Consider the following 11762-nt stretch of genomic DNA (forward strand, 5'->3'; position numbering starts at 1 on the left):
TACAATATTTACCCAAAGATAATGGCATTCATACCTAATTACAAATGCAGCCAGTGTTTTCATATATGAGAGGGCTGACATGGTCAGTTATCAGCTCTGAATCTTGTGAAACCGAGGCTGTCGTGACATAAGACAGAGGCCTGATAGCAAATGGGCTGTGATTACATATGTATGTTTTCTATGATAACATGCTGACCTCTTAATCGGCAAGTTTTATATTTTCAGATTAACACGCTGCACTAGTGTTGGCCTACATCCTCTTGTTTAAGTTATTGGCCCCCAGATATGACATTTTTCAATAGATTAGACTATTTAGCCAGAGTGTTTGTGTATGACTTTGAACAAGCCTATTGCTGAATTAAAATCCGCCTTTAGGACCTGTGCGTTGGGTCATTTTAAAGCTGGGAAAAGTCGATACTGGGAAGAATTGGTTATGAGAGAATATTTTGTTGTTTTAAAAAGAGTTTTTTTTTTTTTTTTTTTAAAAAGGCCACAATATCCCACAAATTGATGTTGGAAAGTGGATATGGGACACCTTCCTCTTTGACCTCTCCAAGAATTTTTCTTTTGCACATCTTCATAGTCTCAACATCCGAGTCATACTTGTTTTGTACACACGAGAAGTGACAAGAGTAGTTGTGCAAAGAATGAAAAAAGCAAGGTTGGGAGAGAAGCCTACGCCTACCTCACACATCTGCACATCTTGCCAACAGCAAGTGGGTTGAGTCCTTTAGGACTCAATTATCAAAGTAATTGAATTATCACAGAATATGTTTGAGATTTGAGCAACCACCTGGACTAAGGAATCATCATCCTGAAGAATATACACAAAAACATGTTGAATAGATATGATACAGTCTGGACCTGGACTTTTCTGTCCATTTATTATTATTCTTTTTTATTTGGCTGATAAATCTATTCATTCCAACCTCTTGTTCAGTCTGTGAAAAGGTCAGTCAGTGTCTTCCTCATTCAGCTTCCAGCACTGAGGGTTAAAAGTTGAAAGCGAGATAGCAGAGTGGTGGCAGCAAGAACCGAGGAAGGGCGAGGCATGGCGAAGAGGAAAACGCTTGGCTAGCGCTAACGTTTGTGGTCCATGTGTAAGGCCAGTGAGTCATAGACTGGCAGGCTAATGTGTTTGTTTCCACGGTGGATTGACTGTAGGATTAATGAAAGTGTTCCCCTTTTGGGCTGCAGCCAGAATTTAAACAGAGCTGGTGATGATTAGACAGAGATGATTATCCTGGAGGCCCTGTCTGTCTCTGACTATCTGTGCACCTTCTCTCATCTTTTGTTCTCCTCTTACAGTTTAAGTGTTGCTTTAATCTCGGTTATTGATGATTTGTCTTTGAGACGAGCGCCGGCACGTGGCAGAGCACTTGTCTGAGCAGAGTTCACAAAGCCACACATCTAAAGAAACAGCCATGCTTGAATAACTGTTTTGTGGTTTGATTGTATGTTCTGTTCCTTTGGGGCTTTTTACAGTACACAGAATAATGGCTGTTTTCAGTTACGTGACCTACTGCATGAGTTACTTCTCTCAAAGTGAAGTACGCTTTCACACACCACCAGTAGACAAGTGTCCTGCAACTGTAAAACTCCAGCACACAATATACCGAACTCACACTTGATTCAAACCTCTCCAAATACAGCTGTGAAGTAGTATACACAGCTACTGTTAGCCTAAACCACTATCCACCAAGGTCTGCGGCACCACACCAGTCCAGCTGTTGGTAATAAACCCTTAAACTTGGTGTAGGTCTGACAATCATGTAAAGACGCGAAGACAAAGATCTGAGCTCAACTGAGCGGAGCCACAGGATGACATTATACTATTAAGCATGTCCCAGTAAGCTCTGATAAACCTGTACACGCTTCAGGCTTCAACAGACACTTAGGCACTGCTGGCAGTTAATGGAAACATGTATCACACGTAGGCACATGACTACATGTAAATATCAAGTATTTAGGTGCAATATTGGAACCAAAATACTGTGGAGTGGTATTTGAAGCTTTATCTTTTTACAGTTTAAATTATTGATTGCAGTGGAATTAATAGACTTTTAATAAATATTATTGGTTGCCAAAGACACTCTGGACCACCTTCAAGAGTTCAGAATCAAACTGAGGGAGCAAAGGATGAGAACCATCTGTCAGGATGCTTATGACTTCATCACTTTACTCTAACATCTCGGTGTCGTCTGGGATTTCCCTATAATTTCTCTGGCCATTGTGACTATTGTAATGAGCTTACTCATACGCCTGGATTCATGACCAAACCATGCTGTCAAGAGAAATGTTAGCGCACTCTTGATCTGTGTTTTGTAAACTATTTCAAGGACTGACTGACTCACTCTGTATGTGTTCGGCCTCCTTAAAAGATGAAGCATTTGTGTGCATTTCTTATAAATATGGTTAGTATTTTAAGACATTTGCTCATCAAGTGCAACTGGTCCTGCTGTTAAATAATATTATCTTTAGTCTTATCATTTTTAATCTCCTGTAGGAATATTAAACAGGAACTCCACAGATTTCACACATTAAAGTCTGTTTAGTGGTCTTGGGGAATACTACTGCATACGTGTAAATAAGTTGTATTGTCTTTTTAGTCTTATGTGTATTCAGAAAGTCTGACACTTGAACCAGCGTCAGTTGGAGATGAAGACTACAAGTTAAATTAATATATGAAAATAAATCAAATCTGTGGCTGTGGAGTTAAACAGGAGGGAGTTTATCAGACCTCCGCAGCCCGCTCCTCATCTCTGCCTGAGGCTAGCAGCTTGAGACAGCATTAGCCGCTATTGGCATAACACAGCTGAATGTCTGACAAGACTATTGTTGGCTGAGTTGCATTGTGGGTAATGTAGGTGCCAGGTTTTCAAAGGGAAGAAGAATGCATGAAATAAAAAAAATGTATCTGGTTCTGCTGCATTAATGTCAGGCTAAACAAGGTTCACACACTACACCAGGATACTGACATTTTCTTCAGGACACATGTGCACAACCTGTCCTCACTGTTTCCTCCCCACCTCCAGTTCAGGCAATCATTAAGTCCTCTAATACATGTCCCATCAAAGTGCTGCCTATGGAGTCATGCTCTTGTATTTATGGATCTATACCATATAGAGGTTTGATGATCTCTTGGTCCACATATATGACGACTCCTCAACAGTACGACATTGTCACAAGTGACATCCTGTCTTTTCCTTGGGCTACACACCCCACTTCATCATACAGAGCATTACAAAGTGCAGTTGTAGTATGTTCTCACTCTCCTGCCTCTAAGAGCATTTGTTGTCATGGCTGATGATAATAATTGAAAGCGACTGTTTATTCCATATTATGCATGCATGAAGTGAATATGTGGGGGAATATGTCACTGCACTTTGTTTATTCTGGTGTGAACACACCAGCCATCTGTGCCCTGACAGACGTGAAGCTATTACATCAACACTGAGCTCTGGCTCCTCAGGTAGAGGAGCATAAATCATTCAGTATTAGCCAAAATAATAACAAGCTCTTCTGGATCACATGCTGAGAAATGATCCACGCTCACCGTCTCTTGTCTATCTCACTATTGTAGACTCTGTGATGTTGGGAGAGGCACCGATAGAGCGTATATTGTACTTGAGTAAATGTACTTAGATTACATCCCACCACTGGTATGAGGCGGCTCAGACGTTTTGAAAATCGAAGCCAAAACAGCATTTCTTTGTGGTCATGCCCCTGTTCAGCCTGTGTCAGAATACCAAATTTGATATTTTCAGTGTCACCGCTCTTTAATCTCCCCTCATTTTCTATCACCTCTCTACTGTCTTTTATGAAAGAAAGGAAAAAACATGGATTTTTCATTAGTACAGTACTATCAGTTTTGCTGCCTCAGGCCTTATGTTTGCCACTCTTGCCTGAACTGTCTCTGCATGGTCTAAAATATCTGAGTCAACTTCACCTGCAGTGATAAATATGTATTTGGCTAACAATGTGAAAAGAGTGAAATGTGCACTTACTGTACTGCAGCATGTTTCATATTCAGTATGTGGGTAAACGCTAAGAAATCGCAAAAGGTGTGACACTGAGGCAGCTGAGTTAAGTCACCCTGCATGTAGCGGCACCAGAGTCATGTTCAGTGCCACATGTTCTACCACAAACACACATAAAACATTAAAGTAGGTCATAGGTAACAATATGGTATTACTTTGGCTAATGTGCTGTAAATTAGACATCCAAGGGAGGGATTCAAAGATATTCCCCGGGTGGTGACATCATCTCTTCCTGTCTCCACTGCCAGCCCCCTGACCTTGTACAGACTGTGTTGTAAGTGAATACTCCCTCTAAATGGAGCATCAAACAACGGGCCCTCTCCAGGCTGCACGATGGGACTCTGCGCTTTGACGTAGGTGATATCCTCGTTACTACCTGTGGCAGAAACACACGAGACACGGCAATGTGGTTCACATTTACAATTTATAACTCATGGTCAAACAATCCGATTGGGTTTATGAACGCCGTCTTTGCAGAATACAAACAATGTGAGTGAACCCTTTTGAATTACCAACATTTATGTATAAAATTGTCTCCAAATATGGTCAGATCTTTATCTACGTTTCAATGCTGAACAAACACAATCTATTCCGACTAATAGCACACAAATTATTGTATTGTTCTTGTCCGTACGGAATTCTCTGATCTCAGAAGACGATCAAGAGTCATTGATTTGCATAAAGCTGAAAGTGTTACAGAGTCATCTCAAAGAGTTTAGCTATCCGTCAGTTTACAGTTAGACAATCTGTCTATAAATGGAGATGATTTGGATCTGTGGCTACCCTCTGAAGAAGTGGATGCAGAATGCTCAATGAGGTAAAAGACTAAAGGCTTAAAGGAATCATAGGAGGTGATTAACATCTCTGTTCATGAGTCTACCACACACATATCATGGTGCATGACGTCTGTGACAGGACACCATGGAGGAAGCAGCAGCTCTCCAATTAAAAACCGTCACTGCGCTGATCATACAGTGTTTGTCAAAAGTGGAGACGTGGATTTTGCTGCAGAAATTAGTTGAAGAAATTAATATGTTTGTTTTTTTGTGAATCTGGCTCACCGTTTGAATCGGTTGTAACAGCTTCATCCTCCATGAAAGAGCAACATACACACTTTTTAGAGCCACCTTTCAAGTTTACAGGGGCTAAGTATTTGACACAAAAAACAGTTTTCAGTGGAGCATTTCTTTAAGAGCCACTGGGAATCCCAGCCACCTCCTCATGAATCCCTGTGATTACACTGACAGAAAAACATGATTGAATTAAACTGCGATGGAGGCAGAAAACACGGACATTTCCCACAGTGCAGTGAGGTCATGGTTTTGGCTTGAAGTCTGCTGAGACCTCGAAAGATAACGGAGCTCTATCTCTGAAAACATGATGAAAAGACAACTCGACGTCTCCACTGAGTTGTCTGCTCCACAAATACCAGTCAAAAAATACTCTTATGGAGCAAATTTAGGCAGCCTGTTAGACCCAGATTAGCAATAACTGCTACAGAAAAATGTTTTCAACAGCTGGGTCGCGTCGAGCTGTGTAGATACTTTCATTCTGTGTGGTTAAATATCCCAGGTCCATGTTTCATTGTCGGCTTTTTTTTTACTTGCGACAGCCATTATTACAATCTGCAGGAAAAATGGGTCTGATGATGTAATTCACAAGTTTTCTACCAGTATGACAAACTCTTGTGATGTCTAATTTCTACAGGCTGTGAAGAAGTGTATTAGTTTAGGATTATTTCAATTCTTTACTGAATACTGATATCAGAAGTAGACACTCATCTTAACAAAGTGATGTGAACATTGCTACAGTATATCTCGACACCAGAAATGAATGTCACACTCTTTTTCACCTTTATACAGTTTTTTTTTCCAAGCAGTTTCTTGTTTTGTCCACCCCATTCAGGAATATAATAGAATTCACCAAACACCTCCATAGTAACACAACGCTGAATCAACACCTCTCTAAATCAGTTTCAACAAAAACTGAATATTTTAAGTTTCATCAAGGAGGACGTATTCCAGGGCGGTTGTATTAGACTGCATTAGTTTTGGCCAGGTGTACCTAATAAACTGGCAGCTTTAGTATTATTAAGTATTTAGACAGCTCACGTCCTGGTTCAGTGTGTTTGAACGGTGATGGTTGCTGTTTGCACGTAAACCATAAAAGCAAAGCGTCTCCACGGCTGAGCCTGCATGTACCACTGTACTTCAAACCAAAGTTTCACCCGGCGAGGGGCATTCTGTCACCAGCTATGATTAATGGCGCAGCCAACCAGAGGGCGCAGATAGTCTATAAAAAGATTAAAGTAACTTCATTAGTTTTATTTTCTCTCTTGCTTCTAAGAAACAGCCATCAACACTGTTCATAGTTTCAGCATTTAGGTCACAGTTTCAGCTGCCAAAATGTCTCAGCTCAGTATTTATATCATGGCTGCCTGATTGTGCCTGATTCTATGTATGGTCAGGAGGAGAGGACGTACTGCAGGTATGCGCCACAAGCAGAGCTCATAAATTTTGCTGCCAAAGGCTTGAGTGGCAGCTCGGTCCAATTGTCTCATGTCTGTCTCTCCCCTCGCTGCTTTTCTCTTTCGATCTCCCTCGCTTTTCTCTGCAAAGTGATTAAATTCTCCTGTTGCATTTTGGCTGAGATTCAAAGGTCAGACACTTTACAGTCATAGCTGTGGCATGCACTGGCAACACACACAGCTCGGCACTGCACAGACGTCCATGCGGAGAAGACAAGTGAGTTTTATGTTTATGCTCTTAGTCTCGGGGTTCAGACAATCAGACTGGAAACAGATAATTGTAATTGCTGCATTAAGTCATCTGACAAGCCATGAATCTATTCTGGTGAGCACGGATTTAGCCCAGTTTGTGAAGTGAGTCATTAGGGACATGACTGCCTTCGTTCACTGGCCCCCCCGGGGGAAAAGTCTTGACAAATACGCCACAACTGCCTTTTGCATCATAGAACTGATGTTTATGTCGACGAGGCAGGTTTGTTGCTTATTGATCGACATACACTTTTACAAATCAATTAATGCATTCTGACTAACTGTTGGTTGGTTTTGGCTTTTGATTTAATTATTGAGGATAATTTAAAACAGTGGTTCTCAAAGTGGGGCCCCAGGACCCCCAGGGGTTCTTCAGTGGGTTCCTGGGGGTCCCCAGCAAGAAGGGGAATAATTCATTTTCACTATAATTCCATCCATAAGTAACAATGACAGAGTGTATGAATATTTTGGTCAAGGGTTTCAAACATTTTCTGTAATAAAACCTCTAACAGCAAAAATCTTATCAGACGAGGGACCCTGGGACAAAATATAATCAAATGGGGCTCCGTGGTCTAATTTGTGTCAGTTTAGGGTCCTGGACGTGAAAAGGTTTGAGAACCACTGATTAAAAACATTAACTGACGGGGTAAAACTTTTCCACATTTAAATGTTTTTCTCACGCACTAGCAGAAAAACTGATGAAGTTTTTACTCCTAAATTGCTGCATATCTGTTTCTTGTCCGTGAGGTCAGATTTGAAAGATTAAAAGATCTCTCTTTCTTCATTCGTTAAGTCACATAATTGTTTCTAATATTTTTGAGGAATTTCTCTTTCTCTCTCTCAACATTGTGGCGACAACATGTCCCCGTCTCAGTAATGGGTGTAATTGCTGTGATTGCAGAGGTGTAGTCATTGCACAGGTCAGTTGTTGTTCTCAACACACACACACACACACACACACACACACACACACACACACACACACACAGCGACATCCTTTCACCGTAACAGTGAGACACTGTCTGACTCAAACACACAGATGCTAATGTTATGAGGCCTGTAAGAGGGGCATCCCAAAAAAAAGAAGTTAGGGGGAAGAACTGAGACTTTTAAAAACATTTCCATTTAAGTGACTTTCACTGTAATTCAGTTAGTCTATTAGCCCTTTATGTAAAACTATACTTATTTATTTCACTCAGTTATCTAGATCTACTGCAGCCTGAACTGTGCATGCAAACGTAATAACCTCACTGTGTATGGCACAGGAACATGATAACACATGTCAAACATGTATGCGTTCAACATGGAACTGAGGTACAGCATTTTTTTTGACAACCAAGATGGCTGCCACTGATGTGGAGAGGTCTGTTGAACCCGCTCACGACAGTATGAAACAAACTGGACAGTGTATTTTCTCTAAAAGAGGAACAAACAACTGCACTTACAGTATTCGTTGTACCGCCAGGATTTGGTAAAGGTTTAATTTACCAAATGGCCCTGCTCTGCACTATGTCACATATTTTGTTGCTCTGATAGGATGTATGTCTATACAATGGTATCCAGGGGCATTTTAGTCTGCAACCATTAACAGCCCGCCTTGGAAACTGAAAATGAACTGAGAGGTTCCAGAGCCATTTGCAAACGTGAATAAGTCTGGCGATGCCAGGCTAAGCTTTTGAGACTCGTTTACCGAAAACATCAGCTGTAATTATCGAAATAAACACCTCATTCAACACCTGCTGATTGCACAGTGTCCTGGTGAATGTGCAGAAACCTCTGAGCAGTGAAGACACTAACTGGTCTGACGGCTTTTCTTTCATCCCTTCACCAACATCCAGACAAGTCCACATTACCATAAAACCAGAGTAAATTATTCACGTTTCTGTTGAGACTGTTTTACAGGAGCTGGTAGAACAACAAGAGAAGAGAGAATAAGAGAACACTGTTCTGATGATGTTCCCATTTTACAAGCTGTTGTCACTGTGTACTGTGTAAACTAAAATTCAAGGTTAATGTTACAAACATCAGGATGAAGTCAAACGCCTTCCACGACCTTTTCAACATCTGAGCACTAAAGTCATGTGATAAACTGGCGAGGCCCCGCCTCTTGTCCAGCATGAGCAGGAAGAGGCTCCAATCTCTGTGACTCTGCAGAGGATAAATGAGTAGTGATGATGGATGGATGGCAACATTAAGTTAATTAACATAGGTATGACAAAGGTATACACTGAAATGTTACTCAAGTGATTGTTATGCCAGATGCCGTGTAATTTAAAGAGGGGGCTTTAGGCTCTCTGGACTGTGTGGTGTAAATAATGGCATCAGTACAACAGAATTCTCTCTGTGCTAAATGTAGACACGATTAACAGCCAAAAGCAGCGTTTGTGTCTTTTTGCAAAACTGATGTGTTATGAGCTACAACAGCCAACTGACTGATGACATGAGAAGGTGGAAACTATGATCAGATGTGTTTTATTCTTATTTCCACATTACTGTATGATTTAAGACGGCAGCAACTAAGCCTATTTACACATGACACAATAAAAGATTAAACGTACAGTGATACCCAAACTTATGTTTCATGACGTTCTCCTTTTTCTTTGTGTCACTGCTAAATCAGACTCAACCCCCTCATGAGAGTGAGCATAGATGGTGGCACACATATTCCCACAGAACATTTTTTAAAATAAGTGACGCAGGCATTCCTTCTGTCAGCTGCTCCGTGTCCGCCAAGACCGCAGGCAGGACCGGGGCCGTGGTGGTCCTGCTCTACATTAGCTACGTGACATTTATTTAGTATCAAACGTTTCTCGCTTCAGCCACATTTGGCTCGAGCCGTATTTCAGCATTTTTTTCGTATCAAAAGTGAAGTCTTCTCACAGTAGTTAAGACAACAATAAAACAGAAATCGAAACAGGTTTCAGTGCTAATTAAAATGTGTCGGATCAAGTGTGTGTTTGTGTGTGTGTGTGTGTGTGTGTGTGTGTGTGTGTGTGTGTGTGTGTGCGTGTGTGTGTGTGAGTAATGTGTTCAGTCTTGCTGGATGATGCTGGATGTGATACGGTGAGAGACGGTCTGTGACTGTATGGTCACATGTGACGGACCCGCAGGTCCTGCCACCTGTCCGCTACAGCGGTGGCATTCAGATGACATTAATGATGATGACAGGAATCTGGCACATGCAGGGCACATGGTCAGTGAGCGAGTCCACAGAGTCGGCAGGTACAGTCAGAGCAGAATGGACAGTGTGAACATGTAGGATTGGGTCAAGTTACTGTTCAGAGTGGTGATGCGTCACCTCAGGTCAGTCAGCACAGTGTTAGGTCTCTGCTAATGATACAGTCAGCACAGTGTTAGGTCTCTGCTAATGATACAGTCAGCACAGTCCACAGTCTGCCAGTCCAAGACCAGTTTAAACCAGTCACACACAAACGTTTGGGTATTTACTGTACAAGCCAGACAAAGGCCTGATTGATTCTAGTGATATCTCCTCTGATGGTGTGTTAGCTATGTGCTATTCTAACTTGCAGAGTGTTGCATCTCCTCTGGGGTCAAACCTGTATGTTTGCAATGTTGTGCATTTCAATCATCATAAAATTGTGTCATTACACAAACTATTATGAACCTGTATTCACTATATAATGCATTTTTGCAGGCTACTGATTGATGACATACATGTGAGGTCTAATTCATGATCCAATGATTGTTATTCTTATAATCTCAGTGCTGTGAAACATGACATGTGTTCTTTGTGCTTGCTGAAATAAGCATATTAACACATTTATATTGCCTGAATGCTGGAACTCACCCGAGTCGCAGCTATAAAAATTAAAGAGTAGAGTACGCTCCTCTTTATCTCAATTTTAGGTGAGCGCAGTTTTAATATGACTTCAGACACATTAACTGTGATCTGTACTATAATAACATTACAATGATGATCCCAGGTGCTCATGGTCCAACTGTGAGCGAAACAGGGATTTAAAACAAAACTGGACTCAGACGTTGCTCATATTCTGGACCTCCTCATGATAGCGTCCCTTCCTTCGTGTTCATACCCTGTAAGAACATGCAAGTTTACAATGAACATCATGAATCATTTTTACATTAGACTCTCCACTATGAGTAATTGCTAGCTCTCAGATGTCAGAGCCTGCCTCCTTACGCCTGTAAAATGGTGCGTTTCAGTGCAATTTCCTGTAGCCAGTACAATTATGTTCTCACTTCTCGTGAACTCCACCTCAGTTCTCTTGGAAAAGGACCAAGAGCTACGTCTTCAGGTGGTGTGGTTACAGATTGACTGGCGTTTTTAGCACCTGACCAAATGAGGTGAGTCAAGGGAGAGCCAAACGTAAACCACTCCGAACATGCTTTATGTGAAACGCTGCATGCTCACGCAACAGACACACACACTGGCTGACTGAAGGCCGTCATTGCAGACTAAAACAAAGCTACGCAATTGCACTCCCCCTCATCGTCACATCATCACACTCATCATCATTTCTCAGACTGTGACCAATCACGGAGGAACAGCGAAAGCAGCAGAAAACAAACTGAGAGATGTGAACTGTTTCAGCGGAGGTTGCATCAGGTTTTCAGCGTGCACATTCAGAAGTGTAAACCGCTTTCTGATCGGGCGAGAAGTTAGATGAGTCTGCCGTCTAATTGGCCCCCTTCTGATGATGTCAGCAGGAGAATGAGATGATTTCCGCGTCATAATTCCCTCAATCTGGGTGCCTCTGCTCTGATGCTGCGGTGATGACAGAGAAGGACTCATCATCGGGTTCCTCGGCTGGGTGATCCTCTGCTAAACGGGGAGCCGAATGACCTCAGATTGCATGAAGGGGGTTCCTGTTGCTGGGATGCAGAATTACATTTCAATCAGTTGGGTCTTCATGCCATAGCCCTGACCCATGCACGGCTCCGGGTGGATTACAGTCCTGGCACTG

Source organism: Seriola lalandi, unplaced genomic scaffold (genome assembly GCF_002814215.2).
Source record: "Seriola lalandi dorsalis isolate HSWRI2012SDOR001 ecotype SW California unplaced genomic scaffold, Sedor1 jcf7180002054995, whole genome shotgun sequence".
Lineage (NCBI taxonomy): Eukaryota > Metazoa > Chordata > Actinopteri > Carangiformes > Carangidae > Seriola > Seriola lalandi.